Source organism: Zalophus californianus, chromosome 3, assembly GCF_009762305.2.
Source record: "Zalophus californianus isolate mZalCal1 chromosome 3, mZalCal1.pri.v2, whole genome shotgun sequence".
Classification (NCBI taxonomy): Eukaryota; Metazoa; Chordata; class Mammalia; order Carnivora; family Otariidae; genus Zalophus; species Zalophus californianus.
Window position 1 is genome coordinate 148,561,096 of NC_045597.1, and position 26,778 is coordinate 148,587,873.

Below are 26,778 nucleotides of genomic sequence, written 5' to 3' on the forward strand. Positions count from 1 at the left end.
ATATTTTATTTATTTATTTATTTGAGAGAGAGAGAGAGAGAGAGAGAGAGAGAGAGAGAGAGAGAGAAAGCCGAGCAAATGGGAGGAGGAGCAGAGGGAGAGGGACAGGCTGACTCGCTGAGCTCAGAGTCCCACGCGGGGCTCGATCTTATGACCCTGAGATCATGACCTGAACCAAAATCAAGAGCTGGATGCTTAAGTGACTAAGCCACCCAGGTGCCCCTCTAAACATTTTTGATAACAGAAATCATTTTAAAAAATAATCTTTGTATTTGTCCTATTTTCAGTATCTACTCCAATGCCTTGTATTTAACATATGCTCAAAAATACTTGTAAAAAGCACTGGATAAATGAATTCAGTTGGTTAAACAATGCAATGTTCCCTTAACCTTCCTCTTAGTTGGCATGTTGAAAAAAATATCAAAATGTACTTATGCTCTTTAATTTTCTATTGCAAAAAATATTTCTATTAAACATATAGTAAAATTCTCTTACTAATATTATGTTTGGTGATTACTTATGAAAGAAATTCATATTAAATTTAGGTTTCCTAGAAAAATCATATATTCTTTTACATACATATGAAAACACCCAATGAGGTCTGTGATTTCTCTGCCTATCACTGTGTGTATTTGTAAGTATGTATGTATACAGACATTTCAAACATTATCAGGGAGAGAATCCTCAAGCAGACTCCCTGCTCAGTGGGGAGCCTGACATGGAGCTTGATCCTAGGACCCAAGATCATAACCTGAGCCCACATCAGATGTTTAACCATTGAGCCACCCAGGCACCCTGGGACGTAGACTTTTAAGTGACATACCTGGGATCAGAATCTAAGTGGCTTTTGCTTCACTGTCTTTTCCAATAAAAATGTCCTGTGTTGTTATTTTAGAAACTGCATGTCTCCACTTGTTTTATATAATTTTTATTTAAACTATATACCCAACCTGACATTTGTAAATGCTCAATAAATGTTGGCTGTTAGGTTTTGATAAATCACATGGAATTGTTTAAAAGTTCAATCCCGTTTTTTTTTTTTTTTAAGATTTTATTTACTTATTTGACAGAGAGACACAGTGAGAGAGGGAACACAAGCATGGGGAGAGGGAGAAGCAGGCTTCCCGCTGAGCAGGGAGCCTGATGAGGGGCTCGATCCCAGGACCCTGGGATCATGACCTGACCCGAAGGCAGACGCTTAAGGACTGAGCCACCCAGGCGCCCCTGCAATCCCGTTTTTAATGCCTTTAGTATAAAAACTCAAAACTTTTATACAGCTCTTCTAGTAGCTTATTCTTTTTATCTACAATTAATTTGTTTTCATATGAGAATTTATTTATACATTGCTCACAAAATAATTACCCGATGTATCTTCTATTACATAAAATATTTTGAAATGTTTTGCTTTTAATCTCTGAAATAGTACGGATAATTTGGTTGCAGTTACTAATACAGTCAGGAGTTTAAATTTGAGATTGTAGTAACAATTCTATCTTTCATATCTTCCTTCCTACCATAACAGTTTTTGTGAAAGGGATTCCTGGTTCTATTTCTACCATTTGCTTTCATATATTCTGTTCCAAGAGGGCACACCCTGTAAGTGTGGGAATAAAACTCTTCTGGGCAGAGCCTCCAGTGCTGCAATTATATTAGATGAGGCTTTTGGATTGCTTGATTTCTCTAAGGACTTTGGTAATGTAGCCCAAGAGTGTTCCCTCTCCTGCTGCACTTCCAGCCACACTTGTTTTTTAATGCACCCTCCTAGATAATTATCTCACCTCTAACCTTGAATAACACGAACCTTCTAATTCTGACCCATCATTGAAATCAACTCTGGAAAAAACTTTATAATAATAATTTTAGAGAGGAAGTTACAGTTTCAACACAGCCAGTCAGTTGAAATACTTCTAAAAGTCAAATTTAAATTGCTATAGATACTATGAGAAACTACTTTTTGATCTTGTTACCTTATGGAATAGAAAAAAGGTCTAACACAGAACCAATCATGCTTTGACTTATGCTTTTTTATTTAAATTATTAAGATTTAATTGAACTATACTAATTGAACATGGTTCTAATGTTGTGCATGTGTGAATATTAAGCCTTTTAAAGCCAACTTTATAATAAGCAATTTCTAATTCATCATTTTTATCATTAAATAAAAATGCAGAATTATCAATAACTGGTATTGGAGCTAAGAAGCAAAGGTGAACAGTTATTATGACCATAAGTATAACTACCATCTGCGGGAGTTTTACTATGTGCTAAGCAATGTACCTGCATTCTATCCTTTAATCCTTGCATATGGCAATATTATGGTAGAGGCAGTTGAGGGTCATAATTAAGCGATGGGCTTGGGAGCCAGGCTGCTTGGGTTTGAATTCTGACTCTACCACTCATGAGCTCTGTGACTTTGATCAAGTTACCTAACCTTTCTGTGCTTTAGTTTCCTTACCTGTAAATAAGGGTAAATGATACCCCACAGAATTTTTGGGAGGATTAATTGATTTATTGTATGAACAATGCTTAAAACATAGTAAGTGCTCAATAAGTACTGCCTACTATTATTCTTCCTATTCCACTGACTAAATAGTTTAGATAACTACTTCAGATTACATATCTTATAAAGGTTGGCATTAGAATAGGAAATATGAGCTCTTGGACTTCACAGAACGTGTAGGTGACCCCTAGGCATGATATTCAAGAATACTGACAAAGTTTTCAGAACACCTTGAAGTACAAAATGAAGAGATGCAGCAAGGTGAAAGAATAGACAAGACTCACTTTTTCCCATTAAGAGCTAACTTTTTTTTTACCGAAGTTGCAATAGACATTTTTGTGTGCCCACGATGGGCAAAGCACTCAGCTGGGTCTTGGAAACACAAAGAAACAAAAGTAAACCTCCTGCCTTCTAGGATCTTAGGGTTTAGTGGGAGAGTCAATGATCATGAAATTATTATAATTCAGTACAGTGATTTATGCAATGGGGGACTGCATTCAGGGAGCAAAGGAGAAACAGCAGCCCATACTGTGTAGTGCATCATGGGAAGTCACAGAATTTCAGTGGGATTTGAAGGATGAGTAGGGAATTGTCAGGGGGAGCAAATGATGAAAGGATTCTAGCAGATGGAAGAACATGTGTGAAAGTGAGGAATGTGAAGGGAGGTTGGCATGTTGGAGAATATCCTTAGAATTGTTTACAATTGTTGGAGAGTGGAGGGTGTTCTGGGGAAGGATATGGAGTATGGGAAGTGGCGGGAGATAGAGTCAGACAGGCCAGCTAGTGCCAGGTCAAAAGGTTTTGCATGCCATATAGTTATGTCAGATTTTCACTGTGATGAGAGTTATCAAGTAGTAGGAATAGATCCTGCAAAAGGCCACTGTAGGTAGAAACCAAACCTGACATAATGTGGAAGAAATTCCTAGGTAAATTGTTCGCTTGGTCAATCAACAGATTTTATTTTGTGTCAGTGTTAGGGATTATGGGACACAAAAAATAACATGGTTCTGTCTATTCTTTTTCTACTGTTCAGACGTGTAACACAATGTGATGACTTTCCCTGTTCATAAATGAACTTGAGACAAGCCATTACATTTAAACATTTTCCAGGTTGAGTCACATTCAAAATATAGAAAACATTTTATTGCTTTAAACAAAACAGTAAGCATTTCCAGCCATATTAAATGATTTTATTTTTTACAGTCTTCATTTCTTTTTTTTTAAAGACAATTTTTTTAGAGATGTCTTAAGTTTACAACAAAATGGAAAGGAAGGTACAGAGATTTCAAATATATCTCCTGCCCTCACACATACACAGCCTCCTCATTATCAACATCACTCACCGGAATGGTGCATTTTTTTTTTTTTTTTTAACCAGGGATGAACCTACATTCACAGTTCATAGTTTACCTTAGGATTCACTCTTGGTGTTGTACATTCTATGTATTTGGAAAAAAGTATAATGACATATATTCATCATTATAATATCACAAAGAGTATTTTCACTGGCCTAAAAATCTATTGTGTGGTTACTATCATTAAAATACCAATAATTCAGTACAGGAACCAAGGAGATTGCATATCTTCATAAAATAAATTCCCTTTTTATTTCATGTCAAATTCTCTTCTTCAATTCAATTCCCCTCTTATTTTTATTTCATGATTTGGTTATAAGTCAGCATAAGTTCAGGGTAAACAGGAAGATGGTATATTTAATTTATTGAAATAGATTTCTTCATATATAATGCTATTTGGTTTTCATATGAAGAACTGGATGTAAATAGATTGGCTAGATTTGCTTTGTGTTGGACTAAATAATAGCAAATTTGAGTAAAGCCGCTGAAATAGAAGCAGTGGTTTAAATAGCAGCAAAGTTAGATAACATGACCAACAGCAAGACTCTGTAATTATCTTATAATCTACTGATGCTCTCTTTGAGTCCAATCTAGAGTTTATTCTGCCCTTGGAACTTTTACAGTGACTTCATTTCTAATACCAATTTTTTCCTATTTGGTTATTTTTTCATGTCCAATTGGACTTATTTTATTTCTGCCTATTTTTCTCTTAAACTTTCTTTCTTGTTTTGGAATCCTGGGAAAGCTGGCAAAGTAGGAGGATCCTGAGCTCACCTTGACCCACAGACACACTGAAGAAGCAACCACATCAGTGCAACTAACTCTGAAAATGACCTGAAGACTGCAGGACAGACTTTCCACAGTTAATTATAGAGAGAAGGCCACATCTAAAAGGGTAGGAAGTGTAGAGACAAAGTCAGGAGCCAAACCCGCAGCAAGACAGTTGGGAATGACACCATAAACATAGAGAAGTGACACACCAAGCCCCCTAGGCTCTGGTGACCTGCAATGGGAATATGATAAACCCTAACCTTTGGCTTTGAAAACCAGTGGGGCTTAATTTTTTGAGTTTTTACAATCGGTGGGGCTTAATTCCAGGTACTTTATAGCTGATTTAGCTCTGGGAGCACCAGGAGGGATAAGAAACTGAATCTCCACACTTAAAGAGCCACATAACAAATAACCCACCTAAGATATAGCATAGAAACAGCAATTTGAAAAGCACCTGGGTATATGTAAAGGAGATTTATTTACTAATCTCAGAACATACACAGAAGGGTAAGGGATCTTTAGAGGACTTCACCAGAACACAAGTGCTGGTGGTTGCCATTTCTCTTCACCCCTCCTGCCTAGATAGCAGGACACTTGAGGGAACCAGCAAGAACAATCTCCACCTAACTTGCTAGACCATGTTCTCCTGTGAGTCTGCCCCATCCAATCTGCCCCACTCAGCAGGTGTCCTTCCAAAGAGGTTTCTGCCCTGACACATCCTGCAAGCAACCTCAGCAGGAACTGATGCCACTCCAAAGTAACTCTTGCCCTGGAAAGAGGGTAAGTTAACCACACACACACTAATGTGCCTACAGTCCCACCACCTGAACCTTATAGCTAGTAGTGTAGAGAGAGTGCCCTGCTGATCAGTGTGACTGTAGCCCCAAAGAACAGGTGGGGCACAGGCACCAGATCCAACTGGCAGCCCCACTCAACTACAAGGCTGTGGTGGTCCCAGACTGGCCCCTTAGCAGCACAGAAACCAAATTTTGCCTGGTGTGCCCACAACAGGCAAAGTGGGCCATTGCAGCTGACTGGATTGAAGGCAAATGTGGCTTAGCCATAAGAGTAGGGTTCATGCAACCCATATAGGAGATACTTCTGAAGCACCTGGTTTTGATGAACTAGGGGCATTGTGCTGCAGGGCATTACAGGACCTCTTCTTCACAAGGCTACTACTTTCAAGATCAGGAGATACAGCTGACTCTTTTAATATGTAGAAATAAACACAGAGTTAGACAAAATAAGGAAACAGAGGAATATGTTCCAAATGAAAGAACAGGATAAAACCACAACAAAAGAGCTAAATAAAGTGGAGATAAGCGATATACTTGATAAAGAATTCAAAGTAGTGGTCATAAAGATATTCACTGGACTTGAGAAAAGAGTGGGAAATCTCAAAGGGATCTTTAAAAGAGATGGAAAATATGAAAAAACAATCAGTCAGAGATGAAGAACTCAATAACTGAAAAAAAAAAACAACCAAAAAACCAAAAAACCAAAAAACCAACCCAAAACACTAGAGGGAATCAATCCCAGATTAGAGGAGGTGGAAAAATGGATCAGAAACTTGGAAGACAGGGTAATGGAAAGCAACTAAGCCAAATGGCAAAAAGAAAAAAAGAATACTAAAAGATGAGAATAGGTTAAAGGAACTCAGTGACATTACAAGTGTAATAACATTGCATTATAGGGATCCTAGAAGAAGAGAGACGGGGGCAGAAAATTTATTTGAAAAAGTAATAGTTGAAAATGTCCCTAATTTGGGGAAGGAAACAGACATCCAGATCCAGAAAGTCCCCAACAAAATTAACCCAATGAGGTCCACACCAATACATGTAATAAATAAAATGACAAAAAGTAGTGATAAAGAGAAATTTTAAAAGCAGCAAGAGAAAATAGTTATATACAGTGGAAACCCCATAAAGCTATCAGCTAATTTTTCAGCAGAAACTTTGCTGGCCAGAAGGAAGTGGCATGATATATTCAAAGTACTGAAAAGAAAAAAAAACCAAAAACCCTGCAACTGAGAATACTCCATCCTGTAAGGTTATCATTCAGAATAGAAGGATAGATAGTTTCCCAGACAAACAAAAGGTAAAGGAGTCCATCACTACTAAACCAGTCTTACAAGAAACATTAATGAGAATTCTTTAGGTGGAAAGAAAAGGCCATAATCAGGAGTAGGAAAATTATGAAAGGGAAAAATTTCACAGGTAAATGCAAACATGATAAAGGAAATAGATTAATCACTTATGGAAGTTAAAGCACAAAAGCAGTAAAATCAATTATATTTATAAAAATCAGTCAAGGGTTTCACAAAATACAAGGATGTGAATAATGACATCATATACATAAAATGTACAGAGGAGTAAAAATTTAGTGTTTTAAGAAAGGCTGAAACTTAAGTGAATCTCAACTTAACATAGACTGCTATACTCATAAGATGTTGCATACAAACCTACCAGTAATCACAAATCAAAAACCTACAATAGATACACAAAAAATAAAGAGTATCTAAATGTACAACTAAAGAAAGCCATCAAACCACAAGAGAAGACAGAAAAAGAAGAAGAATGAAACAGAGAAGAACTACAAAAATAAAAAAAGTAACAAAATGGAACTAAGTACATACATATTAATAATTATTTTAAATGAAAATGGACTAAATGCTCTAATCAAAAGACATAGGGTGACTGAATTGATAAAAAACAAGACCCATCTATATGCTGTCTATAAGAGGCCTATTTTCAAACCTAAAGACACATGCATATTAAAAGTGAAGAGATGAACAATCATTTACCATGCAAATGGAAATGAAAAGAAAGCTAGGGTAGCAATACTTATATTGGACAAAACAGACTTTAAAACAAAGACTGTAACAAGAGACAAAGAAGGACACTACATAATGATAAAGGGAACAATCCAACAAGTGGTTATAACAATTGTAAATACCTATGGTCTCAACATGGGAACATCTAAATACATAAAGGAACTATTAACAGACATAAAGGAAGAAATTGACAGTAATACAATAATAGCAGGGGCCTTTGAAACTCCACTTACATCAATGTATAGATCAGGCAGAGAGAAAATGAACCAGGAAACAGTGGCTTTGAATGACACATTAGACCAGAGGCACCTAACAGATATATTCAGAATAGTCCATCCAAAAACAGTGGAATACACTTCTTTTCAAGAGCACATGGAACATTCTACAGGATAGATCACATATTAGGCCACAAAACAAATCTCAATACATTTAAGAAGACTGAAATCATATCATTCTTCTTTTCTACCACAATGGTAAGAAACTAAAAATCAATTACAAGAAAACTGGAAAGGGCATGAGTACATGGAGGTTAAATAAAATGCTACTAAGCAATGAATGGATCAACAAAAGGAATCAAAGAGCAAATCAGAAAATACATGGAAACAAATGAAAATGAATACATAATGGTCCAAAATCTTTGTGATGCAGCAAAATTTGATCAAAGAGAGAAGTTTATTGTGTTAAAGGCCTATTTCTACAAGCAGGCAAGATCTCAAATAAACAACCTAACCTCACACCCAATGGAGAAAGAAAAGAAGAATAAACAGAGCCCAAAGCCAGTAGAAGGAAGGAAATAATAAAGATTAAAAAAAATTAATGAAATATAGACTTAAAAACCCCAATAGAACAGATTGATGAAACCAGGAGCTGGTTCTTTGAAAAGATCAACAAAACTGATAAACCTTTAGCCAGACTCACCAAGATTGAGAGAATACTCAAATAAATAAAATCAGAAACATAGGAGGAGAAATAACAATCAACACCACCGAAATACAAAAGATTGTAAGGGAGTATTATGAAAAACTATATGCCTAAAAACTGGGCAACATAGAAGAAATGGATGAATTCCTAGAAACATATCACCTTTCAAAACTGAATCTATTTCCAATTAGAAATAGAAAATTTGAACAGACTAATTATTAGCAATGAAACTGTATCAGTAATCAAAAATCAACAAACAAAAGCCCAGGACCAGATGTGTTCACAGGTGAATTCTATCAAACATTTAAAGAAGAGTTAATACCTATTCTTCTCAAACTATTCCAAAAAAATAGGAGAGGAAGGAAATTTCCAAATTCATTCTACAAAGCCAGCATTATTCTGATACCAAAACAAGACTAAAACATTGCAAAAAAAGAGAAGTACAGGCCAATTTCTCTGATAAACATAGGTGCAAAAATCCTCAACAAAGTATTAGCAAACCAAATCCAAAAATGCATTAAAAAATATTCACCATAATCAACTGGGATTTTTCCCAGGGATGCAAGAATTGTTTAATATTCACAAATTAATCAACATGATACAACACATTAACAAGATAAAGGATAAAAACCATATGATCATCTCAATAGATGCAGAAAAAGCATTTGGCAAAGTACAGCATCCATTTATGATAAAAACTCTCAACAAAGTAGGCTTGGAGGGAACATTTCTCAACATAATAAAGGCCATATATGAAAAAGCCACAAAAGCATTATTCAATGGTGAAAAACAGCTTTTCTGCTAAGATCAGCAAGGATGTGTATTCTCACTACTTTTATTCAACAAAGTACTAGAAGTCCTAGCCACAACAATCAGGTAAGAAAAAAAATACATAACATCCAAATTGGTAGGAAAGAAGTAAAACTTCCACTATTTGTAGATGATATGGTACTATATACAGAAAACCTTAAAGACTCCACCAAAAAACTACTAGAACTGATAAGTGAATTCAGTAAAGCTGCAAGATACAAAATTAATATACAGAAATATGTTGCATTTCTATATACTAATAATGAAGTAGCAGAAAGAGAAATTAAGAATACAATCTCATTTACAATTGCACCAAAAAGAATACAGTTCCTAGGAGTAAATTTAACCAAGGAGGTGAAAGACTTGTACTCTGAAAACTATAACACCATGATGAAAGAAACTGAAGACAACACAAACAAATGGAAAGATAATCTATACTCATGGATTGGAAGAATCAATATTATTAAAATGTCCACACTACCTAAAACAATCTACAAATTTAATGCGATCCCTATAAAAAAATACCAACATATTCACAGAACTAGAAGAATACTAAAATTTGTATGGAATCAAAAAAGACCCAGAATAGCCAAAGCAGTCATGAGAAAGAACAAAGCTGGAGGTATCACAATCTTAGATTTCATGATATACTACAAAGCTGTAATAATCAAAACAGTATGGTATTGGCACAAAAACAGACACATAAATCAATGGAAAAGAGTAGAGAGTCTGGAAATAATCCCACACATATAGGATCAATTAATCTATGACAAAGAAAACAAGCTTATACAATGGGGCAAAAAGACAGTCTCATCAACAAATAGGTGCTAGGAAAATTGTACAGCTACAGGCAAAAATAAATAAATAAATAAAATAAAACTGGACCACTTTCTTACACCATACACATAAAAAACTCAAAATAGATTAAAGACTTATTCATGAGACCTGAATTCATAAAGCCCCAGAAGAAAAGAGGCAGTAATCTTTTTGACATCAGCCACAGAAACATTTTTCTAGATAGTTCTCCTAATGCAAGGGAAACAAAAAAAAAAAAATAAGAATTGGGACTACACAAAATTAAAAGCTTTTGCACAGCAAAGGAAATGATCAACAAAACTAAAAGGCAACCTATTGAATGGGAGAAGATATTTGCAAATGATATATCCAATAAGGGGTTAATATCCAAAATATATAAGGAACTTATATACAACTCTATACCAATAAAACCCAGATCTGATTAAAAAATTGGCAGAGGAACTGAACAGACATTTTTCCAAAGAAGACATACAGATGGCCGACAGATACATGAAAAGATGCCCCAAATCACTAATTATCAGGGAAATGCAAATAAAAACCACAATGAGATATTGCCTCATACCTGTCAGAATGGCTAAAATAAAAAAGACAAGAAATAACAAGTGTTGACAAATGTGAAGAAAAAGGAACCTTCCTGCACTGTTGGTTGGAATGTTTATTGGTACAGCCACCGTGGAAAACAGTATGGAGTTTCCTCAAAAAATTAAAAATAGAAATACCCTATGATCCAATAATTCCACTACTAGGTGTTTACCCAGAGGAATTAGAAACACTAATTTGAAAAGATATATGCACCCTCATGTTTATTGTGGCATTATTTAAAATAGCCAAGCTATGGAAGCAGCCCAAATGTCTATCCTAGATGAATGGATAAAGAAGTGAGATATATATACATATATCTCACACATATATGATATATATATGATAATTTATATATAATGAATATATAAATGAAATAATACTCAGACATAAAAATGAGATCTTGCCATTTGCAACAACACGATGGACCTAATGGGTATAATACTAAGTGAAATAAGTCAGTTAGATAAAGACAAATACCATATGATTTCACTCACATGTGGAATTAAAGAAACAAACAAAGAAACAAAAAAGCAGACTGTCAAATACAGAGAAGAAACTGGTGGTTGCTGGAAGGGAGGTTGGTGGGTGGATAGGTGAAATAGATAAATGGGCTGAAGAGTATACTTATCTTGATGAGCACTGAGTAATGTATAGAATTCTTGAATTATGATACTGTATACCTAAAACTAATATAACCCTGTATGTTAACTACATATCAGTTAAAAAAAAAGAAAGAAAAAAATAAAAAAGTTTCTTGTGCTTTAAATGGCTGTGTTCTTTTCAAAAAATTATTTTATTGTGGTGAGAATACTTAATATGAAATCTACCCCCTTAACAAATTTTTAGGTGTACATTATTGTCTATAGGCACAATGTTCTACAGCAGATCTGTAGAACTTACTCATGTTTTTAAACTGAAATTTTATGCCCATTGATTAGTAAATTTCCCTTTTTTCCTCCTCCAAGCTTCTGGCAACCATCAATCCAGTCTTTGATTCTGTGAATTGGAATTTCTTCTGATCACTATTTGCCTTTCTGTGAATGGCTTATTTCTCTTAGCACACTGTACTGAAGGTTCATCCATATTGTTATATATTGCAGAAAATTTTTTTTTAAGGATGAGTAGTGTTCTATTGTATGTATATACCACACTTTCTTTACCCATTCATGTGTCAATGGATGTGGATTGTTTCCACATCTTGGCTATTGTGAATAGTGCTGCATTGAACACAGGAGTGCTAAAAGGCAATCTATGAAATAGGAGAAAACATTTGCAAACCAAATATCTGATAAGGGGTTAATCTCCAAAATATATAAGGAACTCCTACCACTAAAAAAAAAAAACCCTAATAAACTGATAAATAAATGGGCTAAGGATTGAATGAACATTTCTCCAAAGAAGACAGATAAATTACCAACAGGTATATGACAAGATCCTCAAAGTCATTAGTGAAATGCAAATCAAAATCATAATGAGATATTCACACAGATCAGGGGTCTATTAACAACAACAACAAAAAGACAATAAGTATTGTTGGAGGATGTGGAGAAATTGTAACCCTTGCACATTGTTGGTGGAAATACAAAATGATTTGGCCACTATGGAATATAGTATGAAAGTTCCTCAAAAATTAAAAATAGAATTACCATATGATCAGGAATCTCACTCCTAGATATTTATCCAAAATAACTGAAATCAGGATCTTGAAAAGCTATTAGCACTCAAATGGCTATATTCTTTAATTTGCCTGTTTGAGCACCAAAAACAGTTGTTTTAAAGGTTTTATGAGTCTGCTCCCTAAAATTAATATCATCTAGAATTTGTTACAATTTTTTTTTGTTTTTTAAGTGTCTCTCTTAGCACTAACTTTTAGGGTTTTTTTGGAATTTAAGATTGTAAGCTCACTTTGTGTGGTAGTTTTCTTTTTGCCATTTTATCGCTCTCTCCCTTCTCTTCTCTTTCTCATCTTTCCTCTTCTCTCCCCCTTCCTTTCCCCCCTTCTCCCATTCCCACTGGTTTTGTGGTTGTTTCCACTCACCCTTCAGGCTCTCGGCCCAAAATGAGATTATATAATGGCATTTTGGGCTCTTGCTCTTAAGTGATGTTGGAGACACCACAGATCCACACACAGAAGGACTAGATGGGTTCAGCTTAGTTTTCATTTGCATTGTTGTCTTTGTCCCGTTATTTGCCCCAAGTAGCAGAACAAATATCCTCCTGATTTTTCAGCCTCCTTTCATTAATGGGCAGGAAAGCCACACTCTAGTCCTTAACTTTAGTGAGCCTGTCAGTATCTTACAAAGGACACACCACTCATCCTACACTAGCCCAGCTCTGAACTGCCACTACTTGACTTTGGTCCATGGAATTATTTGTCACGTTTTTGTCCCAGTGATGTCTTCTTTTCTTCTCTTTTACATTTTTTTTTCCTTTTACGTATTCCTGATTACTTTTTAATAGACCCCATACTCAGTAATTACTGATCTATTTGTTTGTTTTGTCTTGAATGTAAGCTTCTTGAAGCGAGAAACTTATTCATTGATACCTTACTACTTTTTAAAAAAATTTTTATTGTTATGTTAATCACCATACATTACATCATTAGTTTTTGATACCTTACTACTTTTTAGAACAATTCGTTGGATATAGTTGGCTTCATAAACAAATTCCAATCCATCATCTATTCTCTTTATAAATAAAATAAATAAACAGGAGCTTAATGTGCCAAAAGGAAATTCCATATTTAAAAAAACTTTAGGAGATAATTCAGATAATTTCCTTTTACCTTCAGTATTCATTCTCACATTATCAATCTCACTCTTCCTTCTGAATCATCTCCCCAGAATACAAACATGACCTAGTAATTCCCATCTTAAAAAGAAAACCTCCCTTGATCTCCTATTTCTATATTCCTCTCCAGATGCTCACACGATTTCTATACTACGTTCTCACATCAAAATATCTCAAAAGAATAGTACCTTCAACTATCTACACTTTTCACCCCATATATATTGCTCAGCTGCCTTCCTCACTACTCCATTGAAACTATCCTTGTCAAGATTACCAGCAAGCAACCTACTTCTTTGTCCTCCTCAAGCAGAGAGCAGTGCTCAATGTGGCATTCAACACAGTTGACCACTCCCTCTTTTTGGAAGCATTCTCCTTTCTCAGGTTCCATCACATCACACTTTCCTGGATTTTCTCCTGCATCACTGCTGTTCCATTTCAGTTTCTCTGTAGGTTCTTCTACTCTTGGACCTTTAGATACTGAAGAGGCTAATGGCTCAGGCTTGGGCTCCTTTGTGTCTGTTCTTTCTTTTCCTGTAGGATGTTATCCTCTTTCATTGCTTGAACTACTTTCTATATGCTGATGACTATCCATGTTTATCTCTATTCCAGAACATTTCCTGCACTCTAAACATGTATCTGTCTACTTGACATCTTTACTTGGCTCTTAGACATCTCCAATTAACTTGTCCAAAACTGAAATACTTCTGAAATTTACTGCATTTTCTCTGCTTAATCTTCTTTCATAGGAATTTGAAACTCTTTTAAGATATCTTTTTAGTTTCTGTATTTTCATTCCCTCATTTGTATTTTTCAATAAAATATATTGATGACATTCCTGGTGTCATTCTAAATTGTATTTACTTATTATTTAATTGTATATATTTGCTAGACAGTATATTGGACATCAGGTCATTTTCTGTCAATAAGGAAAAATATAATTGCCATTCTGATAAATTGGTGCATTTTTCTTAGTAAAAAGAAACAAACAAAGAAAATAAATTAAACATCTGCTCCAATATTTTATATTACCCTGTGAAAATCTGGGCAGGGCTTATAACTTTAATTTTTGAACTGTTGAGATCAGTGATTGCTGTAATATTAAATTTGGGAGTAAAATGTAAGAGTTATGTGTAGAAATAAGCTTCATCAGGTGCATTCTGTAAAGGCAACTATTTCAGCACCAGAATCATGACTGCAAATGTCACTCACTTTGGGCTGACTTAGTGCATACATCTTTCTGTAATTATATTTGAAGAGTTTAACAACAAATAAGGACTTTTCCAATAAATACTAAGCTGAGAACCTGCAGCAAACAAGAAAGACGTGATCTCTTCCCACATAGAGAGGATTAAATGATTATAGAACCCATTAATAAGAAAACAAATAAATAAACACAACTGGGATAAGACATGAAGGAAAAAAGAGGGATTAAGGAGTGAGAAATTGGTTTAGATTATGTCAAGAAAATCATTTCTGAGGATGCTTTAAGATGAATGGATATTTAAACGGAGAAAAAAGCAAATTATAAAACCACATTTGTGGCAGTTTTAAGGAAACCAAATTAATTCGCTATAAATTAATACTGTATAAAAGTGTTAAAATTTGTTTGTTATGTAAAGTTAGTAGCAATCTTATTTTTGTGTTTTTGCTAACTTGTTTTTCATACCTGTTGGTTTATGAGTATATGCATAAATTGGTAAAAGTCACACTGCATATTTAACTCATTTGGAAAATAACAATTCACTTTTTTTGAGGCATTATTGTTTTTTATTTTTATATATAATAGTATTATATATATATTTATATTTTTAAATTTTTATTTAAATTCCAGTTAACATTCACTTTTTTACTAAATGATAAAAATTTATAGTCACGAGCTAGACATTCAGTTTGGATGTTGGTGACATCAATATTTTTGTAAGTGGTTAATTTTTTTAAGATCATTTGCAAATTTATTATAATCTTTAATTTACATTATAAGGTGAGCATTTATGTTTGTTTTCAGGATGACAGAATTACTTGAATTTTGATTTATGGATGTTTTGGCTGGGTAACTTATTTTTGTCTATAAAATCTTTCCATAACCATTGTACCTTAGATATCACATGAGGAAAATTAAAGCTGTGTTTTGATTTAATTAAACATCTCAGACATAAGTTTAGAAAAATTACTCTGTTGCTTTATAACCTTTAGAAGCTTGTTCCTTCCTCTGGAAAACCTTTTCCTCTAGCAGAGTGTTACATCTTATTTATTTAAATAAATTGAATCATCTGAGATTAGATTCTGTTGAAAGGTCAAGATGATTTTATATTTTAAAAGTTATGAAGTTTGAGTTCTAATTCTATTAGGAATTTATTACAATTCTTTTAGAAATTTATTAAACTAAATCATGTTTATTCTGTATCTAGTGATATAAAAGGCTGTTAAATATTGTTTGTATCCAAATAAGATATGTTGTTAACACACACACACACACACACACACACACACACACACACACAAACACACCCCATTTTGTAGCTTTAGGGATTTATTGTTTGGATGAGTGTTATGAATTTCTAGGAGTTGGAAGTTAAGTAAATGAAAGATCTCCACTTTTCTGTTCAGAAACTCTTCCTGCATAGATAATGTTATTTTTTGACTTTTTATAAACTCCTTATTTTTTTTATTGAAGCACAATATGAATAGATTTCATGTCCAACTGCCCAAGAATCAGAGTAAATTCTTAGCTCTATGGTAGTGGACTGGAAAGTGTTCTGCCTATTGCTTTGTCCATTGGGAGTACTTCATGAGTTATACTTTTTAATAAGAACACAAAGCTTTCAGTAATTTTCCTCTCAGTTTATATTGATATTATGTAAACATCTGGGTATGTCTCTGTGTCTGTCTGTGTTATTAATATGCACCATTAGGATGTAAATAGAACATTATATATTCTAAATAAGGAAACAATTGAAAGGAATAAATTAGGGGCTATGGAATCAGAGAAATTAGTTAATCATGTCTCTAGTAATAAGTCAAATGGTTTACATATATAGATAGATGATAGAAAGGCCACAGTTAAGATAGGAAAAAGTAAAAGGTGACTTTCCTCACAGCCTACAAATAGGCACATTGGCATTAGTTTTATCAGTCTGTCACTTGATGAATTTTGATAGTTTGGGTTTAATGCACCTCGAAGTCAGTTTAAATCCTAAGAGCTACTGAACAAATCTTTGAATAAAATTTTATCTTTTATTCTGGTTCTTATTTTCCAGCTCACAGTTTCTGTTAATCTTACTATATTTTTCCCCCTTAGGCTCTAGACCCATTGATCACTCTTGAATAACATAAATGCTTCAAAGGCTCTTAACATGTCACCTCTTCTAGAGAGAATTTTTTTTCTTTTTATGCCAATACATTTTACCATTATAAGATATTTTGTTTATAGTGGATGCATTTCAACTGCAGATGCCCAGAAAAATTCTTGTGCCTATCGAAAAAAGAATTTCAGGGCAGAAGGATTATAGCTATGGTCTCTGACACTTAGTCCTTCTTTCCTCCCCACTGAGCCACACCATAGGAACTCCATTCTGCATAGGTGGAGAGCCTGTACTCACAAACACTGTCCATATTATGGAAGAACAGAAAAGGAAGATCCTCTAATAAACAGTTTTTTTTCTTTGGAGCAACTTTATTGAGATATATAATTCATATATCATACAATTTATCCATTTAAAGTGTACAATTCAGTGGTTTTTAGTATATTCACAAAGTTGTGCAACCATCACCACAATCAATTTTAGAATGTTTTTATTATTTTGAAAAGAAAGCTCTTGCCCTTTAGCTATCATCCTTCAAACCCCCTCCCCAGCTCTAAGCAATCACTAATCTACTTCTTTCTCTCTAGACTTGCCTATTCTGGACATGTCATATAACTGAAATCATAAAACAAGTGGTCTTTTGTGACCACCTTCTTTTGGGGAACTGTTTTCATTACTCCACAAAGCACCAGATTAACCCAGCCATTTAATAAATGTTGATTTAGCATATTCTATGTGCACTTTTTATGTTAGTAGCTGTTATAATATTGCTGCCTTTAAAGGTCTAGCTGAATTTCTACCTCCTTGAGGAAATTTTTCATGTTTGCCAACCCCATTTGTAGTTAGCATATGATGGTTAATAGTTATAATTATTAATATTATCTAGTATTCAATGTACCACAGGTTAGGTATTGTGCTAGGTCCTTAATCTGGTATCTTACTTAATCCACCCCATGAGGGAGATATTATTTCCACTTAACAGTTGAAGAAACATTTTAAATGAATTGAAGTAGTTTTTCTAAGGTTGCATAATAAATTATGGAGAAACTTTCAAACCCAGGTCTATCTGATTCCACAAATTGGGAAGAGTTTGATATCTTTAAGTCCTTACACATTATTTTTTTTAATTGGAGAAGCATAACGAATTAACTAGTTAATTGACTAACTAAACAATGATAAGCTTTCAATTACTTTACATATGAAATAACATTCAAATTGTTATTTATAAATGTAGTCATTCATTTATATACTTCAAAATATGTTTATAAAATATACAGTTTGGTTATAGATAAGAGTTTTAGGACTTTATTTTTAAAGCAGATATTTAATTTTTCTCTATGTAACAAAATACTTTATAGTTCTTCTGTATAAGAAAACTTCAGTGTTTTAAGTTGTTTTTAAGCTTCTGAAACATGTTAAGTTTGCCTGTCTAGATTAGAGTACCTTTAGGTATTCATTCTTTGAAAGAATTCCCAATGGATTTTTTTAAATTTTATTTATTTGAGGGAAAGAGCAAGTGAGAGAGCACAAACAGGGGGAACAGCACAGGGAGAGGGAGAAGCAGGCTCCCCGCTGAGTGCAGAGCCTGATGTGGGGCTCGATCCCAGGACCCTGGGATTATGATCTGAGCTGAAGGCAGCCGCTTAACTGACTGAGCCACCCAGGCACCCCCACAACAGATTTTCAATACCTAATTTAGAATCAGGGCAATTTTTGAGTTTCATATTAAAAAACTGAGACAGGGTTAATTCCTTACTGAGATGAGCTATTCATATGACTCTCTAGCATGCCATTGGCAATAATCTTTATGATTATATGGATTAGACTTTTTATATTGATCTGATGGAACATAAGCACACCTGAGATGTATCAGTATGAAAATAATTTACTCATCACTATCCCTTACAGTCATAATGCTGTTAATGTTGTGAAAGTTGGGAATATATTCTTGCTACAATTTCTAAGATAGTACATATTTATTCATGATTTAACATTAGCTTCTTTTATTTTTGCATTATATTAGCCAGGTACATTTTTCTTTATCTAGGGACTAATGCAGTGATGCCTCAAAGAGAAACTTTTAACTTTGATAACTTGAACAACAGAACACATTAACAAAATTTTTGTGAAAAATTCTGTACAAAATTTTTCTTTATTGGTAAGTGCCTCTCTCATGTATCTCAGCTTCAAGTGGAAGGTGGTATTAGAATTTGGAGCTTTTGCAACAAAATTAATGCCAAGCTACCTTTTTATTCCCTATTCTTTCACTGTTCCAAACTAACTTCTCTCTGAAAGTGCATACATGAGCTATATGGGCTGAGCCTCTAAGTGTTTTCTACCGACATGAGTTAAAGTGTTCACTAATTAAATCAACTGCACAAAGAGAGTAGAGGTTCATGACAGTTGGCATGCTCGTCAATCAGTCTGATTTAAATATGTTACGTCCCTTTGGCCTCAGGCTTCTGTCCCCATTCTAAGTAGTCTGAGAGAAGAGAAAGAGACAGTTGATACTCTGACAAGATTAAGTTTATATAAATGATCATAGACAATCTCTTTAGGAACTAATTTTTTTTCATGCAAGAAAAATCAAAGATCATAGACACAACTCTAACTCAGATTCCATAACTGAAGCATCCTCTGCAAGTGAGAGGCCTAAATTCTTTGGAAGAACTAGAACTGCCACAAGACAGGTTAGAAACCAGAGGTTATATTTTAACACAGGTCTGGGTAAATAGATTCTGGCTCCCTAGAAAAAACTGGGCTCTACCTACAGAGTTTCTCTTCCACATAATTGCTCGCTAAGAATCCTTCCTTAAACATAAGCCTTCATTACAAAAGTCTTTCTTGCCTTTCTGAAACCAGATTTATGGCCATGGCCTTGTCTTTCCCTTCCAGAGGGCTCTGCTTTTTGCTATTCCAAACCAAATATCCTGTATCTCTCTTTGGAGAGGTTTTTAAAAAATGAACCCATGTCAGGAAAATGTGAGTAAAAATGGTGAGGCTTAAACATTTAATTAGTCTCACTAAACCAAAAGGGTCTTTCTATTAGAAAGTTTATTATTTCTATATTTTCATTAGGTATTTTTCAAAAATAAAATCAAAATAAATTGTAGCACTCAGATCTACTCCAATGAGTCTCTGAACCTAAAACTTTTAAACGAAATATAGATGATTAGAATAATTAATATTAAAAGCATTTCCATGTTAATGAATTACTAACCTGGTTCCTAGGTCAATGTTTTAAGATGTTTAATTTGGAATGTGATTTTATACCATTTTTAGTATAGACAATGATTTAGTATTTAAGTTAAAGCAAAAAATCAGTTCAAATTTGGAAAAGTCAAGTAGCTTAAGCTATGTAGATAACTTGCTCTTAGAAGTTTAATATGATTTAAGAGCTATACTTTATATTATAAAAGTATGCATTAAAGTTATATTTAAATTTAAATTTTAGATCTATCTATACTTAATGACATGTTTAGCATTTGTTTTGCTCCTTAAGGCAATAAGGCACATAAATCTCATGTTCATAAAATTTTTTGTTTTTCTAAAGTTCAAAGAAGTAATCAAAATATGAAAGCAATGCAGCAAATAAATTACTCTGTAATAAAAAGAGGAATAATGCACAATTCTAATACAATCAGGTAAAGTAGAAAATTCCCAAAGTTATACAGTTTGATTTTAAAAATGAGAATTATTTATTGTCTATGTAAATCAAACAGGGACCAGCAAGACCTTGACTTTATTCTAGGCTGTCGCCTTAAGTAAGTTGCAAATGTGAAAGAAAACTGCTGTAACTTTGAGTAATTTACACAGGCTCTCTGGATAGATAAATCCTGCTGCTTTCTTCCCCACTTGCTTATCAATGCAGAATGAAGAGTGGCAAGGATTCAGAGCTAGAGCAAAAGTTGACAGAGAGAGCTTTAGAGATCAGTACTATAACACGGACACATTTTTTGGTCTTTATATAACAATCACTGTGCCTGGCTCATGGTAGTCATTCAATAAATATTTCTAGTACATTAATGAATGGGTTAGGAATGAATTCCAAGAACCCTTGACAATTAGATTATGAGCTGTCTCTGGCTCTTATCAAAGAGAAACAGGCTTTGAAGTGCATGCTCAGCATAATCCCTGGTGAGAAGTTTATTTTAAAAAAAAATACTGCTTTTTAATGAAAGAAAGCCTCAAATGAAATTTTTTATAGCATGTCTCACACATAATTTATTCTTTCAATGATTAAGTATTAACATCATTAGAAGGAAAGTTTATATCTTTTTAATTTGATAAAAATCTTTAAAAAGCCTTTCTACTCGTCCTTACTAAAACCTAGACTGCTGCTATAACAAAGATAGATGCTCTGTATTTAAGAGTTTTAGCTAACACGAATAGTGCAACAGTTCTTTATCATAATTTTACTAAGTTGGGTAATGAATACGCTTTGTGTTTCTTTCCACTTCCTAAGGCTCTGTCTTTTCTTTTACAGTTTCTTATCAAAGCCAGCAGACATCCTACAACTGTCTTCAAATCCTTAACAGAGTTTTGAAGTTTAGGAGGAGCTTCATATGGGGTTATCTCTCTTTGCTTCTTGCAGCCTGAAGTCAAATAATTTGAGTGTAAGAAACACTAAAAACAAATAATATATTGTCTCATGCCTTTGGTTTTTCTTCCTTTTCTAAATAAGACTGCATTGTATGGTGTGTCTGTGGAATTTTACAGTTTCCTACAGTGAAAGAAATGCTGAGCAGACCTTTACTATTCTTCAGATATCTGGATCCTTAAGATAAATGAGGCATTTGCATTCAGAGGCAGCTATAGTTTGGAGCAAGGGAGGTGATTTGTTAGAATGCTTTGTAAAATTTCAAAAGTACTTTGTTATGGTTTGACATAAGTCATTCTGTCCGTTCCTGAATTAAGGGTGAGAAAACTGGGAAAACAGCATGATTGAAAGCACTCCACCGGCCCCCGTTTTATACAGGATTACTCGGTGTTAGATAATATTCTGCAAGTTTTAAATCATTCTACCTAGTTGAGGGATTTAATCCTAGAAATCATTCAGAAAAAGAGCAAAGAGACACCATTGATTTTCCCAACAAATTATTTCCTTTCCCTTTCTTTTAGTTTTCTGTGGTGTTTTAATATTAATACAAGCAGCATCTATTTCATTGTCTTTGTACAGGCATCTATGACTGACCTCAGGAGAAGCAAAGCAGAGAATCAGGAGGGAGCTATCCGTATTCTCGCCCTGGTTCCTCTCCTGGGGAGCCATCATACCCCTTGGACACGTTAGTCTCTCAGTCTGCTCCTCAGGTGGGGATACAAATCCCATTCCATTTCATTATATTGTTGTTGCCACATGTCTGTACATATTCTGAGATGTAAAGTCTTCTATGAATATCAGTAAATAATAGTGACAGTAGTTCTAAATAAGATGAGCATTGTTTCTGTCCTCAAGGATCTGCCTGGAAGACACAAACACTTGGCAGTCCTTTGAGGAAGGGTGTGAAAAACTCAGCACTAGGAAGAGTGAAGTCACATATTATTCTTCAGACTAAACCTCTTCTCATCAATGCAGGGCTGGAACTCACCCCTGACGTCAGGTATTTCAGAAGGAAAATGTGCAATGGTGAACTAATGGGGACAAAGAAAGAATTCACAAGAAAGACTACTGTGTCATCTGAGGTGTGAGGTGGGCTGATTTAGACCTTTTTCTTCCCTTCCGGTATCATGTAGACCTTAGCTTTTATAGCTTGTTCCACTGAAACTGTCCCACTTAGATCTCTTTATTTGCAGCAACTTTAAAGCTGCATCTACGTGGTATGCATCTAACTGGACCAAATTACTTTATCTCAAGGAATTCTATGCCCCACTCCCCCCCCCCCCCTTTATTCAAGAGTTAGATTCGGAGGGAGCCAACCAAGTGGTGTGTGTGCCTGGCCTTCTCTTATAGCGTAATGAACAATAACTGGCCCCTAACTGAGGTGTACCATTGGTTGTCACTATTTTTATAGAAAATGTCTTCAATCTATTTGCATTATGTATTTAATTTGTTTCAAGTGAAAATGTGTGTGTGTGTTTTAAAGATTTACTTATTTATTTTAGAGAGAGAGAGAGAGAGAGAGAGAGTGCATGCAAGCATGAGGAGGGGCAGAGGGAGAGAAAGAATCTCAAGCAGACTCCCCGCTGAGCGCACAGCTCTACAAAGGGCTTGATCTGAGGACCCTGAGATCATGACCTGAGCTGAAATCAAAAGTTGGCTGCTTAACTGATTGAGCCATCCAGGCGCCCCAATTTCTTTCAAGTGAAAATGTTTTTTTGATAACTAAGATTTTAAAACAAATTCTTAGAGACATTTTTTTTTTATGGAGAATCCAAGAGATTTAGAATTTAGTTTAATCACATTACCTAAATTTTCCTTAAGTTCTTCTTATATGAAATAAGGGGATTGCTTTAACTGATTGCTCCTTGAGATTTCTATTAGTTTTACATTGAGTGTTTTAATTAGTTCTCTTGTTCCTACTTTTATACCTCTACCTCTTATACTTGTAGTGGAAATTTTTATCCAATTGGGTAATGAAAACTCTTACTGGGTGGGCACTGGGGGAGATCGGGAGGGCTGAGAGAAGGAAAAGGGACATAGCAATTAATTTCTGTTAGTTCTAGTTCAACCTGTGGTTCTGGTTGAAAAGGCAATTTAAAAAATAAAGAAATTTATAAATCAAAAAACTAGGTCAGAGGAACCTTGGTGCTGATTATATTCCTGGTTCGTTCCCTTTCTAGGTTTACCACTTGTGTTAGTGGCTCCTAAATGTTGCTCAGCTTCTGCTTCTTCACTCTTAGAAAAAGAATAGCAGGACTTTTCCAATAAGACTCACATGGAATAGTCTCTTGCAATCTAATAGAAGCAGCAGAGCAAAACTGATGTAATAGTAACTAAGTAGCCAGACCAGGACGATCACTTTTTACTGTTAACTCTTTATTTCAGAGTCTTAGCTCTGTCCCTGATGACTCTCCATTGTGAATTTTTTGATTTCCTTGGATGCCCAGGCTATTTCCTTTTCACTGACTTAGGAAGTTTCTTTTTCTCTTCATCACATTAGGATTAATGACTCTTTTGGATAGTCTGCTTGACCTTTGCTTGGCTTCTCTCTAGGGCTTTTGCTCTTATGTCACCGAGGTTTGGGCCCTATGGCTCTTAGGAGAGGGAATGCTCCTCCCTTACCATTCTCAGCATCCTGGTTTTCCTACCCTCATATTCCAGGGTCATGGCTCCCACTTGTGTACAAGGCAACTATTTAAGTGTATCAAATGGTGGTATTTTGAATGAAGAAAATTAATAGGAAATATTAATTATTTAGAGGAGGAAGAGATATAGTTGGAAAAAATTCTTAGAGAATAAGTGACTGGACAGAGAGTTGGAAGTTTTTTGAGACTGGGGTAAAATGAGAGGACTGCCACCAGGGCCTTAAGCAAGATTGCATGATGGAAAAATCTGGTAAAATTTCACTTATCTTCTGGACATGCCTTATTGATCTTATTCTTTAATTCCGAGAACTTCCCCTCAATCCCCCATTACCAAGTCCTTTAGTTCTTTAAAATTTACCACTTTAGCTTTCTGCCTGTGGACGCCGCAGAGTAAGCATCGTTAAAGTCTCCCCTCCCACCGCCGTCATGTCTAAGTCAGAGTCTCCCAAAGAGCCTGAACAGCTGTGGAAGCTCTTCATCGGAGGTTTGAGCTTTGAAACAACCGATGAGAGTCTGAGGAGCCATTTTGAGCAATGGGGAACGCTTACGGACTGTGTGGTAATGAGAGATCCAAACACCAAGCACTCCAGAGGCTTTGGGTTTGTCACGTATGCCACTGTGGAGGAGGTGGATGCAGCCATAAACGCAAGGCCACACAAGGTGGATGGAAGAGTTATGGAACCAAAGAGGGCTGTCTCAAGAGAAGATTCTCAAAGACCTGGTGCCCACTTAACTGTGAAAAAGATTTTTGTTGGTGGCATTAAAGAAGACACTGAAGAACATCACCTAAGAGATTATTTTGAACAGTATGGGAAAATTGAAGTGATTGAGATCATGACTGACCGAGGCACTGGCAAAAAGAGAGGTTTCGCTTTTGTAACATTCGATGACCATGACTCTGTAGACAAGATTGTCATTCAAAAATACTGTGAATGGCCACAACTGTGAAGTAAGGAAAGCCCTATCTAAGCAAGAGATGGCTAGTGCTTCATCCAGCCAAAGAGGTCGAAGTGGTTCTGGAAACTTTGGTGGTGGTCGTGGAGGTGGTTTTGGTGGGAATGACAACTTTGGTCGTGGAGGGAACTTCAGTGGTCGAGGTGGCTTTGGTGGCAGTCGAGGTGGTGGTGGATATGGTGGCAGTGGGGATGGCTATAATGGATTTGGTAATGACGGAAGCAACTCTGGAGGTGGCGGAAGCTATAATGATTTTGGCCATTACAACAATCAATCCTCAAATTTTGGACCCATGAAAGGAGGAAATTTTGGAGGCAGAAGCTCTGGCCCCTATGGTGGTGGAGGCCAATACTTTGCCAAACCATGAAACCAAGGTGGCTGTGGTGGTTCCAGCAGCAGCAGCAGCTATGGCAGTGGCAGAAGGTTTTAATTACTGCCAGGAAACAAAGCTTAGCAGGAGAGGAGAGCCAGAGAAGTGACAGGGAAGCTACAGGTTACAACAGATTTGTGAACTCAGCGAAGCACAGTGGTGGCAGGGCCTAGCTGCTACAAAGAAGACATGTTTTAGACAATACTCATGTGTATGGGCAAAAAACTCGAGGACTGTATTTGTGACTAATTGTATAACAGGTTATTTTAGTTTCTGTTCTGTGGAAAGTGTAAAGCATTCCAACAAAGTGTTTTAATGTAGATTTTTTTTTGCACCCATGCTATTGATGGCTAAATGTAATAGTCTAATCATGACGCTGAATAAATGTGTCTTTTAAAAAAAAATAAAAAAATAAAATTTACCACTTTAATCACAAGTAATCTCCTCCTATTATCTGTTCTCAACTATAACCACTCTTCCCTATTTTATCAGACTCCTATTTCTCATGTTTGTTTATCTCAGCCATGCATTAAGCAACTGAAATTAAGATGGTAATAACTGGTAGAATTAATCTGTCAGGAAAATATTTCATTATAGAAGAGGAAACTACCAGTCAAAATAAGACTCTAATTTATAGACTGTGTCCATGGAAGATTTTGTGTGTAAAAACCTTTCTGTGCAGGGCACCTGGGTGGCTCAGTCAGTTAAGCAGCTGCCTTCAGCTCAGGTCATGAATCCAGGGTCTTGGGATTAAGTCCTGCATTGGGCTCTCTGCCTCTCTGTCTCTCATGAATAAATAAATAAAATGTTTAAAAAAAACCAAAACCTTTCTGTGCATCATTCCTAATCTCATTTGGTTGATCTATCCCTCTGGGTTATGTCCTACTCAGACAGTTTTCCAAAGAAATTAAAATACATGAAATTGACATTGTTATGAAGCAAAATAGTTCATATGCATGCCTGACTCTTCTTTACATTTTCAGAAAGCTCTACACTTTTTTCTCACAGAAGCTGGCAGCCTTGGCAGCACTATTGGTAAAAGAGAAGGAAAGCATTCGAGACTTTTTGTTCCTATTCTAAGATATGGGTTGAGTTGACATACAATTACCCAAACTTATTTTGTGAATAAAGATGACTTTCTGTCAAGGTTTTGGTCAAAAATAGAGAGCAGAAGCTATTTAGAATGGTGTTCCCACTGTACACTACTTTGTTTAAAGTTTTAAAATTTAAGCATTTGACATTTCCTTTTTTCTGAAATAGAATCCTGAAGGGAACCTGACAATTTTTATTATAGACACCTGGGTTATAATATTTCTTCCAAAAATAATCTAATAATCTTATATGACTTTTTAAAAATTTTCAACTGTCCAATTTGAGCAAATTATAAAGCTCTTCTGAGCCTTAGTTTCTTTATCTTTAAGGTAGGGGAAAGAAGATGAAATGTGAGGATGAATGCAAATTATTTGATATTTAGCAAATACCTAGCTATTATATTTAAGAACTGGTAATAGTGATATTATAATTTTTCA

General features: G+C 35.1%; 1 pseudogene; it reads left to right on the forward strand.

The window, feature by feature from the left end:
- LOC113919791 overlaps positions 1-26,778 on the forward strand; it is a 124,862-nt pseudogene that overhangs the window by 33,916 nt on the left and 64,168 nt on the right.